The following is a 16,863-nucleotide window of genomic DNA, read 5'->3' as shown; positions in this document are numbered from 1 at the left end:
GTGTGTGTGTGTGTGTGTGTGTGTGTGTGTGTGTGTGTGTGTGTGCGTGCTGCGCGTGTGTGCTGCGTGTGTGTGCGCGCGCGCACGTCTACAGTGAGCAGCTGAGGGGCTTATTGCCCTGCATGGGACATAGACACTCTGCAGGGACATACACACGGAGGCCAAAAACACACAGAGGTAATCCTGTTGACTTCCTCTCTGTTATTTGGCTCTTGTTAAAGGCTTAAATGGTTTAACAGCGACAAATGGAGTGATGTTGATGTCCTTAAAGCAGCAGGACAGGGGGTCGAGGAGCCACGCCACGCTTGATGTAAATGCTATATGGTACCACCAAACCTGTTGAGCACAAAATGACATCATTTGGATTTAGCAAGTCAGCTGGCTCCGTGCATGCAAACCGGTCTAGCTGCTCTCGCTCTCTCTCTCTCTCGCTCTCTGCCTGCATACAGGGGCGTCACAAGGGGTAGGAAAGTGGGACTGAGTTACTAGGGCCCAAGGTGGTGGAGGGGCCTTAATTATTTTATACTTTAGCTATTGAAAAATAGCAGATATACAAGCTCACAGCGAGCTTGTAGATCTGCTATTTTTGAATTCGTGAAGTCGTGAAAATGTGTGCAAATCTTTGAATATATGTATTTGTTAAGCAAACATTTGTAACTCAAATTTTGCTTCTGTGGGGTCCCTGGAACTCAATATTTTGAGATGGGGTTCCGTGGCCAAATACATACCATTTTGGGGGTCCTTCACATGAAAAGGTTTGAGCTCCACTGACATAGAAACATAGGTTTTTCAAAAATCCTCAGAAGGATTTGAAATATTCAAGGATTTTCATGATTATTCAAAAATAGCAGATCTACAAGCTCGCAGCGCGGCACTCGGTGCCGCGCTGTGAGCTTGTATTTCTGCTATTTTTCAATAGTTAAGGCACAGGGGCCCCGCAGTGAATCCTTGTACCCAGGGCCCAGAATTTGGTGTGACGTCCCTGCCTGCATATGCAAACATGTATGCACATACGGTAACACATACAGTTCTGTACACGTGGTAGATGATTTGCACACAGACGCTCCCATGCTGACACATAAACACAGAGAGAGTCAGCTGATTCTCTGTGAACTATTTCTTTGAATCTTCACATCTATGAAGCATATTGAATTTCTCTTTGTGTGAAATATGCTGTACAGAAGTAAACGTATCACTCATGTGACACAGCACTAGAGGACTTCTTACTTACAATATATAGGCCACGTTGTATCAAGTGAGGAAAACCTGGCCCAACCTTTGTTATTATGTACAGTCAGTGTTTGGTAGGGGAGGGGGTTAAAGGGATAAAATGGTTTGTGCTCCTTGCCAGTGTGTTGATTTCATTGCCTTCCTATAGGTTCAATGAGGGAGAATAGGGATGGGTGATATTGACAAAATCACAATATATTTGACCAAATACCTCAACATCAATATTATGATGATAATATCATATTAGCTAAACAAATTGCAGATCTATAAATCTAAAGATAAATCAATATATTCGAAATGTTTCAAAATGTAGGCCCATTGAAAGTTAAAAAAATAGGGCTTAAGTGATTAAAACCAGGAAAGACAACATTTATGCCATATCACAATGTTATGATAATATTGTGCAACAGCCCAGACGATATCTGTTGTCATAACACGATATTGCTGTAATTGATGTAAATGTTGCCCAGCCTTTAACCTCTTGAACCCTATTGCCCAGCCGGCGGGGGCAAAAGGTGTTGACCTCTGAACAGCTGTCAATAAATGTCATAGAGACCAAATCAAACTACATTTTCATTGTTGATTATTGTTACAGTGGGCCTACAGCATAGTAATCAGATGCCATTGTACTTTTCATTCATACATTACTCATATTACTAATAACTTATTGTTACTCGTTTTTATAATTTTTAACCCTCTACTTTAACATTACTAATATTACAGCACTACTCTCACTAAAACATCTGTAGAGTTTACATAGTTTGGAATATATTCATACAATTTTGCCTATCAATTGATGACACCTTGGTGAACAATTTCTCTATTCACTATTTCAGGAGACGATCACTTGGGTTAAGATATACTTTATTGACCAGAATGAAGGCAGAAAGCAAGCATCACACAGCATGGCATATTGAGCACCCTACTATAGAGACAGCATAGAATCTAAGCCTATATATAAGCGCATAGTATTGGCAGCCTACCTTAGCTCTACTATAAGACAGCATAGAATCTATAGCCTAAGTTAGCATGGTTTGGCATGGGGTTCTGCCTCGGGCCATGGCTCGCTGAACCCACGATCCTCATGTTACCATGAGCATCGAGGGCATAATCTTATTACAGCGAGCCCTGGCCCGATACCCCCCGAGGGGGATCTAAGGCAGAACCTGAAGGTGGCGCTGGGGTGGTGGCGGGGCAGTGCTATGCAACAAGACTGAGTCCCACCATCTGACTTCCCTATGAACTATGGGTAAGGGGGGGGGCAGGACCTAGTGACCCACCCCCCTCCGCGCGCGCGCTCCCTTGGGACCGCCCCCTGAACTAGCTTTGATCCTTACGAATCGTCGCACTATTTCAGGAGACGATCACTTGGGTTAAGATATACTTTATTGACCAGAATGAAGGCAGAAAGCAAGCATCACACAGCATGGCATATTGAGCACCCTACTATAGAGACAGCATAGAATCTAAGCCTATATATAAGCGCATAGTATTGGCAGCCTACCTTAGCTCTACTATAAGACAGCATAGAATCTATAGCCTAAGTTAGCATGGTTTGGCATGGGGTTCTGCCTCGGGCCATGGCTCGCTGAACCCACGATCCTCATGTTACCATGAGCATCGAGGGCATAATCTTATTACAGCGAGCCCTGGCCCGATACCCCCCAAAACTACAAACCCCCAAAGCACGCCAAAAGCTCAGAATCCCATGCCAGTGCTAGCCAACTGCGAGGAAGGCAGCTCTGCTGTGACTCTAGCGATTAATTTATCATTACTGCGGGGCAAACTATGAACTGCCTTTCCTGCCAACGCAAAATAATAATTAAGAATATTAGCATCTGGCAGAGCGAATATTACTAAGCAAAAACTAAGCAATGATATTGGCAGCTTGCCAAAAACGCTATAAGTACTGCTAAAGCAATTTAATAATTAAGAATGTTAGCAGCTGGCAGACCGAACCAACGGTGAGGAAGGTGGTACTGCTGACTATAACGATATACTGCAATCTGACTGAAGCCATACTAAAACACCCTAGAGAAAAGCGGGAGCAGCAACATGGACGTATATATATATAGACAGCAGAACCAGAAGCAGCGATGAACCTTTAATTCATATAACTACAGCGCCATACAGCTTCACATCCTACCTAACTAACACCCCAGCAACCACCTAGCTTTTGCATGATAGAATATTGGAGCGTGCAGCGATGCAATTAACCTAGAACGAGCAACCTATCAGCAACACAGTGGCCTACTATAGTGCGGCAGCACTGACATATCTAACTTGCAGCAATACTGAAACTATCTAACTTGCAGTACTGCTAAACGGCCCAAGTGAATAACGGGAGCAGCATCACTGAAACTATATAACTGACAGCAGAACCAGAAGCAGTGGTGAGCACCGATTATTCAGAATAATAATCTTATGCCAGTGCTAGCCAACGGCGAAGGAGGCAGCTTGGCTGTAATCTAAGCAAATACCTTTTAACCTTACTGCGGAGCGGGGGGCAACTAAACTATGTACCGCCTAACCTAATGCTTTAGAGCGCTATGGAATACTAAAGGCAACAGCGAATGAATGCGCGATTACTGCTGAGCCGGAGGCAATTACACTATACCTACTGACCGACTCTAGAGCGCTATTGTATACTAGAATGAGCCAGCAAAGAAAAAGCACAGTAGTACCGAATGTATTAATACTAGCAGCTTCCCTAAAGCCAACCAGTGATAAGAAGGTAGCTCTACTTTTAGCGATGCTATAGTGGGCAGGAGCCACTAAGTATAACACTAATTTAAGACCTGTGAAGCGCAGCAGATAGGCAGCACGAAAAACACACAAATATATCAGGTATACGCAGAAGCAGAGCAGCAACTGTACTGGTGTAACCTTAAAGGACACCTTGCCTTGCATTTTACATACATGTGCAACACAGCAATAAACCCATACATGTGAGAGGCAGCAATAAAACACACAACCTTAACAGGTATACGCTGAAGCAGAACCGCATAATGTAACCTTCTAAACCTGTGCTAATGGTGCGGCCGCTTCAGTCCTGAGTTGCGTGGGCTTGATGCTCATTGACAGCTGGGCGCGCCGGACTTCATATGCAGAGTGTGATGAACGGACATAGCTGCCGATGGCTAAAGGATTTCATGGTTGATGACGGCACCCGGAGCACTGCTGTTGTCGCTGCACCGGTCCAGAGAGAGAGCTGTGCAAAGGTTTGGGAGACAGGCTGTCGGGCGGGGGGGCCGGCGTGCAGGCAGCCAGCTGGGTGGGCAGGCCGCAGCTCTCGGTTTTATGTCGAACCAGGTGCGTGTCATGGGTGCCCGGCGTCGGGAGCAGACATCAGGCGGATGACCAGGTGTTTCGGCATGGAAATAAAGGACGGAAAAGTGGGTTAGTTCTGCTGTGGAGTCCGCTGAAGCACAATATAAGAACTCAACCCAAACCACATCTTGACTTTTAAGTCAAGCAATGCAAGAGAGCGGCTAAAACCCGACAAACAGAACGAGCGAATGGGCTGCCATCTAACTATGGCTACCCATTATTTCCCAGCTTAGAGAGCGACTGACACCCCAACAGAACCGAACAAGCAAATGCGCCGCTATTTACCTTCTAGAGTCTGGCTCCGCAATGCTTCCGGGATAGCCGTCGCTGGTGAGAGGAATGGAGTTCCCGCCGCTGGTGCTGGAACTGCTGTTCCCGGGTTCCTTCGCGGCATGATGGCGGCGTGACCGGCGTCGGCGTGTTGCAGCAAGACAACGCCCCCGGAAAACGGGCCTGCGCCCCGCCAGCTTCCAGCACGATCTGGCGGGCATGCCGGCAGGCGGGTGGGCGGTGGGTTGGCGGGCGTGCCGACCGCCTTGCTTGCGTTAGCTGATGCTGTAGCAGCAGAGCCCTCTGCAGTGCCAATCGACTCCTGACTGGCTTCATGGTATTATACAGCCGTGGACGAAGCTATAGAGATGACATGTTAATAGAAAAAACGCAGCGGCTGCGGCATGACGCTGCACAGACATACATGCAGCCGCTCCAGCCTGAATCTGAAAAACATGATGTTAGCAGGCATGTAGCAGCCGCAGCACGAAGCTATGAAGAAAACACACTGTTAGCGGAACATGTTGCAGCTTAGCCTGCAGCTGCCATGATAACATGATGCTGTAGTAGCGGGCCTGCCGCAGCTCCGGCATGGATCTGTAGTGACATAATAATGTTAGCAACAGACCTGTAGCACTTTGCCTGAAGCTGCCATGATAACATGATGCTGCCACAGCTCCGGCATGGATCTGTAGTGATAAAGTAATGTTAGCAACAGGCATGTAGCACTTTAGCCTGAAGCTGAAAAGAAAGCATGGCGTTAGCAGCCTTTATCCTGGAGCTGCAATGGTGAACATGATAGCAACAGTCCTGTGGCCGCTTTACCGTGATCTGTAGTGACATAATAATGTTAGCAACAGACCTGTAGCACTTTAGCCTGAAGCTGCCATGATAACATGATGCTGCCACAAACACTCGTCATTTTCACTAGCAGTAGCCTTAGCTGTTAATGTTAGCAACCAACAAGTATTAGCTTTGGCGTGAGCTGCAGCAACAGACGTGTAGCACTTTAGCCTGAGCTGAAAAGAAAGCATGGCATTAGCAGCCTTTATCCTGGAGCTGCAATGGTGAACATGATGCAACAGTCCTGTGGCCGCTTTAATGTGATTGTAAAGATAAACAACTCGTCATTTTTCACTAGCAGTAGCCTTAGCTGTAATTATTAGCTCGAGTGCCGCAGCTACGGAAACACCACAAGGACATACAGTGCGATACGCAGTGACCCAGAACTATCACCTTAGATTGAAACAAATACGTTAGCAAACCTCTTCAGCTACATGAGTTCTGAGTTGCAAGCTAGCCGACCATCAACAGACAGCTCGTGGCTGGAATGAACGATGGCTCCTACCGTAGCAGAAGAGAATATTTAGCTGGAGCTACCGAGCATATGGAGAAGACTACGATTCCCTGCATGCACTAGCGAGTTCAACTGGTGACGTCAGGACAGACAGGCACGACTTGCGTTAGCGGAAGCAAAACATGGTTTGCACGTAAACTGTGGCACCTATGAGCTTGCGGGTTTCCTCCTCTCAGGAGCCCACGCAGACAGACATCCTTTAATAATTCATCCCGCGAGGGCTTCTACGCCACGGTAACTGGCAGCAGCCCTACTGTGGTCCAAGAAGCGACAGAAACCATTTAGCTGCTATGGTATAGCACCTAGCACCTCATAAGCAGCAGCTGTTAAGACGGCCAGACAGTGCAAAAAGAGGAAAACATACACATAACCCGAGGCGAGGCAGAAGCAATATAGGCCCCATACTAACTAGATTAAGCATGCTGCGAGCGAAGCTTGAATCGAAAGCTTCCTCCTGGCCTGACGTGACTAGTAATTCATACGACTCTTGCTACTAGCACGACACCGAGGCTTGGCATGATAGAGAACTACATTTCCCACACGCAGCGCTTAGTATTCGCTGCCGAACGTCATGCCGTAAATCACCGCTTGACGTGACTCGGCTAGCTCAGAGCTAGGTGAACGCTGCCGTTTACAGACACCTGCAACCTACAAACTGAATCCTCCTAGCGTGATTCATTACTTGCTACGGGGCCATGTTTTCACGCGGGCCGCCGCTCTATGCCTTGACATGGCTAGCACATTGATTTACCAGCTAACAGCATCCTTACCGAAATAGCCGGCTAGCAATAGCCACCTAGCTCCTAGCTGACTGTACATTAAACCTGTTGTTCCGCGCTAGCCGATACGGCCCGCGCCGTTGCAAAGTACTGATATTGTTATCGACAACCCAACAACTGAGATTACTTTAACTCATGGTAGCCCAGTAAAGGCCCACCAGGGCACGAAATAAGTTAGCATTTAGCCCGTAGCCACAGCCAACTTCTATGATACTAAGTTTACCTTTAGCAACTTTAGCAAGCCTGTAGCACCTTTGAAATAGCTTTAGCAACAAACAACTGAAAGTACAGAAATCAGCTAGGCACCAGCAACGATAGCAAGAAATCTGAACCTTGAAACAGCAGTTTAGAATTCAGCGATTACCAGAATAACAATCTCAAACTTCCCATACAACCTGGCCAAGAACACAGCTTCTTAGTTTGGCAGCTAAGAACATGAATTGAGCGATAGTAAAATAGCAGAAACAGCCAGAAATACTCAGCCAAGTTAGGCACCCTCTCCAAGCGGTGGGCAACAGCACAGCTACCTGCAAGCAACAAGTGTGGCACTTGTGAGTGTACTGCAGCGTGGTAGCAGCAGCAGTGCTATGCAACAAGACTGAGTCCCACCATCTGACTTCCCTATGAACTATGGGTAAGGGGGGGGCAGGACCTAGTGACCCACCCCCCTCCGCGCGCGCGCTCCCTTGGGACCGCCCCCTGAACTAGCTTTGATCCTTACGAATCGTCGCACTATATATGTTTTAAATTAGGTCTTGAGGCTCATTCACTATTCAGATGATTTTCCATAGTCTTTTTCAATCATCTTTTCCTAGGTAAGTGATCACAGCAGGACAATTTGGTAAGAGAAATGTAATGTTTTACACTGCATTTGTGAATTGTCAGGGGTTGGCTGACATTTGGTGAGGCAAGAGTAGCCACAATCATTGTAGTTTTGTGTCCACAACTGTTCCAATTTGGACATACATTTTAGGCGGATTTTTCCCTTGGACCCCCCTTGGGCTTAACTTAAGGAGTATCCCTGATACATTGTTGCAGAAACCTTGTATTGTTGCAGAAACCTTGTATCTTCATATTTCAAAAAAGGAACGGTTTTGGACATACAAGCCAGGTTTCCACATTCCAACGACGCTTTGTTTGTGGTTTCTCTGTAGTCTGTCACACAGCGTCATGGTAAAAAGACTGTCTTAATAAGTTGTCTCGTAGCTGTACTGTATAGATTAGAAGAAAGGACTCCCCACACAATTCTTCCCTTGCAAATAAGATTATATTTATTGGGAACAGGAACACACAGACTGTCATCAGGTTATCTTATGTATGCATGTATGCATACACAGACACAGTACATAATGTACATGCATGCATGTGAAATTGATGTAAATAGTTGGCACTAGTCTAGCAAACAGTTGTGAGAACTTTGCCCAGTGTAATAAACTGCACTCGTTTACAGCTATAACAATATAAAATATGGGGTGATAAGGCAATTTCAACTAATGAAAAATGCCACCTTTAAAATAAGTCTAAAATACATAGTAATACATACTAAACAACAACAACAACAATATTATTTTGAAGACCTTGCATTTTGCATCTTGAAGAGGTGGAGTTTTCATTCCACCGGCACTCCTGATTGGCTAAGTGCCACACTGAATGAGGTGGGAGGGGTCCCATGCCAACTGCCAAGCAGTCTCCTTGGAAACAGGCAGCATTCTGTGCCTGAGAGATGGATAAGAGCAACCCAAGCACTGCCCAGTGTCTCTGCATTTGTTTTATTGTGTGTGTGTGTGTGTGTGTGTGTGCGCGTGCGTGCGTGCGTGCGTGCGTGCGTGCGTGCGTGCGTGCGTGCGTGCGTGCGTGCGTGTGTCAGACAGAAAGACAGACAGACAGACAGACTGGGATTCCTGAAAGGAAGCTCTTGAGATCCAAGACACACACACTTCCCTTTGCAGAGGTTGGCCCTGTGACAGGCACACAGACTTATGCGTATCCCCACACACACCAGCCCACACACACACACACACACACACGCGCACACACACACACACACACACACACACACACACACACACACACACACACACACACACACGCGCACACACACACACACACACACACACACACACACACACACAGCAAGAGAGACCCAGGGAGGAGTGGGATGGGGAGTTACATTCTTGCCTGTATCACTAGGTTCAGATGAGGTTTTTTTCTGCAGGTGCTATGCTGATGAGAGCCAGTGGTGGAAAGTAACAATAAGTAAGGAAATAACTCCCCCAGTCCCTCATACCCATACTACTCAGTGACATTACATGCAATAAAATAGTAAACTGCCATGGGGGGGAAAAACATTTGTGAAGAGTTATGATAAACAGTCGACCATAAACAATGTTGTCCTGACCTTTAATTCCTTCTATTCAGGTAGCGAACGAGGGGAAGGCAAACCTTTATTCTCTCAAGTTGAAGTGAACTAGTCATTTCATTGAGCCAATGTTTGAATGCAGGAGTTTCCTCCCTTTTTCCAGTGAGTCGAAATGTATTTCTTTGCTGTAATCAGACCATTATGAGAGATGTAAGCCATTTGCCATGAGAGGGAGTGGGTTGTTGGCTGATTTGACCCTCGAATGGTAAATTGCTTTTCTACCACTTCTACCATATAAATGAAAGAAAACACAGTTGTAACTGGCAAGGTTATATAGTTACAATCATTAATTGTTTCAGAGCACAACAGTGGACGGGGTCCATGAGCCAACTCAAGGTTGTTGACTGATTTACCACTGTTTTAAGCCAATCAGAATCCAGAATCTGAACATGTGACCACAAAAAGTGGTAGAAGTTGTCGTTGTGCTCTCGAGTCTGATATGCAGAGAATAAAATATATTTTTACACATTTGAACTTGTGAAATGGGACCTTCTGCATAATGAGTACTTTTTCTTTTGTACTTTTACTCAAGTACATTTTGAATTATTTTACTTGTAACAGAGTATTTCTACATTGCAGTGTTGGTACTTTTACAAACATGTGAGTACTTCCATCACTGCTAATGAGAGCTAATGTTCCACCCGCTGTCCTCGTCACAAGGCTGTGGTGAGAGAAGGAACTGTACTTTTAGCTCATAAAACGTGTTCTATAAAAGAACAGGAACGTTAACGGCCTCCCCTCTGTGTGTTAAATGTAGCGGGTGGGAGGATTCACTCAGGCTTGCTTGTGTGTGTGTGTGTGTGTGTGTGTGTGTGTAGGTGCGAGTGTGTGTGTGTGTGTGTGTGTGTGTGTGTGTGTGTGTGTGTGTGTGTGTGTGTGTGTGTGTGTGTGTGTGTGTGTGTGTGTGTGTGAGTGTGCGTGCGTGCGTGCGTGCGTGCGTGCGTGTGTGTGTGTGTGTGTATATGCGTGCACGCTAGTGTGCAGAGTGTTCATGTGACAGCAAGTGGGAGTAAGCACTTGGCTGTGTGTGTCTACAGTGTGTGTGTGTGTGTGTGTGTGTGTGTGTGTGTGTGTGTGTGTGTGTGTGTGTGTGTGTGTGTGTGTGTGTGTGTGTGTGTGTGTGTGTGTGTGTCTGTCCCCCACATATCTCCAGCCTCCAAGTACTAATGGGCACTGCACTAAATACGCTGGCAAGTGGTATTGCATAACCGAGGGGCATGCTTTCATGCTTTCCCAACGGGCATCGTTCCCAATGGGCCCAGTAACAATAATAACAATAATGTAAAGATAACAATTCAAATATAATAATTAAGATGCATGCCAAAAATGCTGAAATGCCTGCGTTTGGCTATATTATCGATTTGTGTTCCGCCCGCCCAGCGCATGCATGGGAACAAATTTGCAAAAATAGAAATCTTTTTTTTTCCAGTCAGGAGAGGGAACGCCGCAAAGATAATTTATCAGGTTCAATTTTATAGTGTTCCATTTCAAATTTTGAATGCATTTATTTATTTATTTTCTTATCACTTCCAATTGTGTGCAAGTGGAAATCCTGCAAACTTTGGAAGCTAACATCAGCCTCATGGTGGTGCTAGAACAGTCCTGTCCGAAAAATGTGGGTCAGAGGTTCTGAATTGGCATCCACGGAGTGTGTGTGTGTGTGTGTGTGTGTGTGTGTGTTTGGCCGCGACCGGGCCAACGGCCCAGGAGATTTAGCCGGTAACAGACGGACGGACACATGGACGGACGGACACATGGACGGACGGACGGACGGACGGACGGACGGACAAGGGTGAAAACATACTCTCGGTCATGCCTTTTGGCCTGGTGGAGACAAGCTCACAACGTAACGTGAAGCGACGCGTTGTGAGCTTGGAGATCTGCTGTTTTCATTAGTTTGGGTCCCGGGCAAACATCTAATCTCTCTCTTTTGGGCCTTGACCTGAAGAGTTTGAGAACCACTGTGATACAATATATCTGCGACTATGCCAGCCCACATTGTAATCTGCCATTTAGAAATGCCTGATTTCACCCAGTGCATTCTCTCTATAGGGTGAATAGACATCTGTATGGAAAACAGCTGTTGCCCACTCCAGCCAGGCGGTATACTGCTTTATGGAACGTCAGCGTATATTCTCATCACGCTCACTGCCATGCAGGAACAGCTACATTAATTGGCCGTTTATTAGGACTAGAATTATTGAATGCTTTAAGTATTGAAAAATTGCAGATATACAAGCTCAAAGCGCGGCCGCGCTGCGAGCTTGTAGATCTGCTATTTTTTTTTTTTAAGTTGTGAAAATGTGTGCAAATCTTTTAATATAATGTGTTTTCAAAGCGAACGTTTGTAACTCAAATTTTGAGATGCGGGTCCGTGGCCAAATAAATATCATTTTGGGGGTCCTTCACATGAAAAGGTTTGAGAACCACTGACATAGTAGTCTCTCAAGAACAGACTGAGCTCCAGTTAAGTGAAAAGGACCTTTTCTTTGATGATGGCCAGCCAGATTGCTGACATAGAAACATAGGTTTTTCAAAAGAATCTTAGAAGGATTCAAAAGACACTCATAGAATCGGGTCAAAATTCAAATTTTCACTATTTTTCAAAAATAGCAGATCTACAAGCTTGCAGCGCGGCACTCGGTGCCGCGCTGTGAGCTTGTATATCTGCTATTTTGCAATAGTTAAAGCATAAAATAATGATACACTATAATGTGTATGTGTACCCGTTCTGAATGGGTTAATTGGCCGTTAAAGATGTGGGAAAGAAAGCCTAAAATATCTTCACTTTCATTAATGTTATTTAGGATGCTCATGAGTTCCATTTTGGCCACATATTAACATGCACATCTACAATATAAGTTTGTACAGTATATATACATCTCATAGCAGAAATAATTCCAATATTAATAAGGATACTGACGTGTGTATATTTGTGTGTGCGTGCGTGCGTTTGTGCGCAATGTCAAGTGTGCAAGTGCGCAAGTGTGCAAATGCCTCATTGGTAACCTTTGCAGTGAAAAATGAACATAAGTGTAGTGGCTCTGTGTCTTTTATAAAGGCCAACCGGGATGAATAACTGCTGGCCCTCGGGGGCCGGGCCTTGCATGTTCAATAGGAGAGTAATCTCCTAAAGAGGCAGTAATCTAAATGCTTCTGCAGCCTACTGGAGACCACAACAGCACTGTCCTGCAGTGGCTTGAAAATGAGTCACAGCTAAGGAAGATATTAAAAATTATTTTTGTTCACCGCTATTAATGCTATGAACTATGCCACCAACATTAATAACAAAACCTTTTTCTCACAAGGTAACCACCATTGCTGCCACCCCACCAATGCCAGTCAGCCTCTATAAGAATGTCTTTGTCCTGTTTCCTCAAAGTTGTTCACGCAAATAAAGTTGGCGCTGATTGGTCTTGACTCTTGTGTCTTTGTGAGATCCAAGCCAAGGCGCTTTACAGAGATTGCACATTACATTCACCCATTCAGACACACATTCATACACCGATGGCGGAGGAAACCATGCAAGGCACCAACCTGCTCACCGGGAGCAACTAGAGGTTCAGAGTCTTGCTCAAGGACTCTTCGACACTAACTCTGGGGGAGCCCGGGATCGAAGGAACCCTTTGGGAACCCTCCGTGTCCATAATGGCGGTTTCTCTACCCCTGAGCCACTGCCGCCCCCATGTCATGTCATAATATCCATGAACGATCGGTACAGATTATTATTAGTGTGGTTGCTATAGGCAACACACTATAGTATTCGGTCTGAGATTTTTTTATGCGCAACAGTAAAGTGAAGCTTTTGGTCATGCTTCACACACTGTTGTCACTGTATATAATACAAATGGTAAGATGGAATTAATTTAGGAGTCTACTAGAATCTTTGGATTACCATGCGACCAATTAATTGATTTATGTGTGGCTTCAACATGTGCATTGGGTCCTTTCGGTTGTGAGACTTTAAAACAAACCCTGGGACATAGTAGTTTAATCCAAACATAATCCCTAAAAAAAAGTTAAAAAAAAGAAAAAGTAAAAAAAAAAGGTTTTGAATCCAAATCTAAGTGCTAAGTGTTTGAACAGTGTTATCAATATCCTTATGTTTTAGTTTGTAGAAATGTGTACACGGGCACATTATCTTAGTGTTGAGTTGTTACCTGGCCAGTACGCTAGTAGAGTATCTGTATGGGTGACACCTTTTTACTCATTATGAATTTCCTTGAGGTTTCATGAATTTAAGTTTAATATGTTTTTTATGCAATTTGGGAATTTTAATAAATATTATTTCAAATTGTTAGATTAAATAAATCATTTGATTTTAAAATGGTTACTATGTCTAATAGCAAGATTTTGTAATATAGAATTTAATTTTGTCGGTAATTTTACCTTTATTTTATATACAACTCTCAAATGAAGTATGTATTTTATATTATTATTATTATTTTATTTTTTTGTTATTTTATTTTTTTCATGAATTTCATAGTTAATACTACAAAGTATCCGAGGTAACGATGCAGTTTTAAAGATATACCGGGCTTGTATTCCCCCGCTGCTGTCAGTGTCTATTTGTTGGAGTCGACTCGCTACATGTCAGCCTAAAGTCCACCTATACTGTCATCAGAACACAACGCAGAGAGAGAATAGACTGTTGGCTGCCGCTTCTATCAGCGAGGGGGTGTTATAAGCTATGTATAGTGAAGTAGATTGATTTACCCTGGTTACATTTGGATGATTATTTTACCATACTTGTCCATGTGATAATATCACATGGACCATATTATGGTCTGCTGGAGAAGACATTTTAACATGAAGTTGATCAAAAATGCAATTGTCACTGTCACTTGGACATTCTTTGTTATATTTTTGTCCCCAGCTTCCAGCCATACAGTCCAATAAGCCTGCACACAACTGTATGACAGTTGTGTGCAACAGAACACATATACAGGGCTTGTGTTTTGCTGCTGCTCCCGTAGGGTTGGTTTACTTTCATAGACTTTGTGATCAGCTGGTGGACACATTTTTTTTTTAATTTTTTTTTATGTTGATTTGATCAGCTTTGGGGTCGCTGCCATTCAAATCCCCGGGCTGATTTGTGTTCAAAGGCTGCCCCTGTACCAAGTACCAACACACTTCTCATAGCTCTTACCCCCATCGCCCCCCGTGTCTTTTCATACAAACCTGTAACACCAGAACATTGGAGGGTGTGCCTCCTGGTGGAGTTTTGAGAGCACCTATCTGGTTTTATTGAATCCAAACAAGCGGCCGTAGCTTAGTGGCTGAGGTGTCTTGTCTGGAGGTGAACAGTTCACTTCCCGGCCTGCCTACGTCTACGCGTCGAAGACCCTAAACCCCTAATAGCTCCCCCCTAAGCGCTCACCAAGACCACCTGAGCAGCCAACAGCTGGTTGAAGCAGAATTTCCCCCTTGGGATTGGCAACGGTCTCCCCTGCCTCCCCTCTCTGTTCCCACAGAAGCTTTTGCAGGGCCTTCTCTCTCTCAGCTAGCTTGATCAATGTCTGCTGCATCTCCCTCTCATACTCCTGCCTCTGCTTGATCAATGTCTGCTGCATCTCCCTCTCATACTCCTGCCTCTCCTTGATCAATGTCTGCTGCATCTCCAGCTCCTTGTTGGCGAGTTTGGCATTCTCCTCTTTCAGAGTGTTAATCTCTTTGGCATTCTCCTTAATCTCATCCTCTAGTTCTCTCAGTCGACCGGTGGACGTAAGGGGGGCCAGGGTCTGGGGCAGACGATCGTGCCTCTCATCAAGTTTCAGCTCCTTCACCCTGTTAGCGTAGTGAAGTGTGTTGATGGTATTTTCACAAGACAGCATACCAGGAGATATTGTTGCAATCATGCATGTACGCGAGTTCTTGCCAATGAAGGAGTCTCTGAGGACCTGAGTGAGCATACTTCCCCTGAAGGGAATGTGGGGCTGTTCGCGTCCCAGAGCCCTGATGCACTCCTTTAGTGCCAGCAGACTTTTGTTAATTTCGGATCCCTCTTGACGAGTCTTTACGTCAGAGCCAGATGTGTCAGCTCCTCGCTCATTCCCAGCCAGGTCAATGAGCGAGAACTTCCCGTGCACCTGCCCCTTCTTCCGCAGAATGATCTGGAATATAGCATGGCTCCTGGAAGAGCGGGAGTTCGCTGATGTGTGACCCGATGTCCTGTGTTTGTTTCCCGTTTCTATGAGTTTGAGAACATCCTCCGTACATCGAATCGCTTTCTCCTCCAGTCCCGACACCTGAACGTGCTTTTTGTCATCCTCCATCACCTTGAGCTTAGCTTTACCATTCAGCAGGTCTAACACACCCCCATTGTAGATTTCAAAGAAGGTTGCATACACTTGTAGTTCTAACATCTTATATTGGGGTTTCGTCAACTTGAGAAATACATCCCGAGCTGTTAATGCATAGATTCCTTTGGAACATTCCTGGTTCTTTCCAGAATAATCTCCGACCATAGTATGTGTTTTCCCACTTCCTGTCTGTCCGTATGCGAAGCAAGTAGCCATGCCCTTCTCAAAGATGGTGTCCACCAGAGGCTGAGCTGTGAACCTGTACACCAGCTCATTGGTCGTGCAGTCATTGAAGACGTAATCGAGGCGGAAACTCTGGTGATCCAGGTAGCGGGTCAGGTCCACCTTTGTCTTGGGTTTGAGAACCATCACCTCATCCTTTCTGGGAACGAAGATCACATCCAGTTCCTTCAAGTCTTTTCCTTTTTGTTCAGTGGACGCTTCCTCACACAAACACATATTTTGTGCTCTTCAATAATGTCTGCTGTGGACAGAGGTTTGTAGTCTAGTTTGGCTTGGAAATCCTTGATCATGTACTTGAAATCATAGTTAGTTGCCTCCTGTGGTTTTCGTCTTTCGCTCTTTGACGGCGCTGTCGTACGCTGTTGTTTCCTTGCAATTTTACTGGTTCTAGCACGAGTGGGAAGTGGTTGGGTCTCTGGGCTGGGGACAATCTCCTCATTTGGGGCCACATCTGGATTTAGATCCTCAGAGTCAATCTCTTCTCGCCCATCACTGTGCTTTATTTCCACATCGGTACCGACATCTTGCCCAAAACCACATGCCATTCTACATTACTTAAATATCTACGATACTTAAACATAAACGTATGTCCCTGTGCTGCGGTGCGGTGCTGGGCAGGTAGGTGGCTATTTTCAACTCTGCACTGGAAGGTAACAAACTAAAGTCTGCATGGGCTTACACATATTTTATAGCACTGTGATGACGCCACAGTTACCATAGTAGCAGAGTTCAAACGCACTTGTTGAGCGGTGCTAAACGCTCCAATACGTGACTTTGTGTGTGTGTGTATGTCCATGTGTTTTTCCATTGTATCAAATGCGGATGTGGTACGTTTTCCAGATGTTTTTCCATTGTATCAAATACTGATGTTGTACTGTATGTCCCTATCCTGTGACGTCATGTGGGTCTATCATCATCATCATCATTAGCACT

At 45.0% G+C, this 16,863-nt stretch overlaps 1 pseudogene across 1 annotated transcript; it reads right to left on the bottom strand.

The window, feature by feature from the left end:
- Window positions 1–14,739: 14,739 nt before the first annotated feature.
- Window positions 14,740–16,475, bottom strand: LOC308301110 (kinesin-like protein KIF2A; annotated as a pseudogene). Its single transcript has one exon. The product of its transcript is annotated as a kinesin-like protein KIF2A (transcript).
- Window positions 16,476–16,863: the final 388 nt, after the last annotated feature.

The sequence above is a fragment of the Nannobrachium achirus genome, assembly GCF_963921795.1.
Source record: "Nannobrachium achirus genome assembly, chromosome: 16".
Lineage (NCBI taxonomy): Eukaryota > Metazoa > Chordata > Actinopteri > Myctophiformes > Myctophidae > Nannobrachium > Nannobrachium achirus.
The sequence above is the reverse complement of the archived record's forward strand: the minus strand, read 5'-3'. Positions and strand labels throughout refer to the sequence as shown.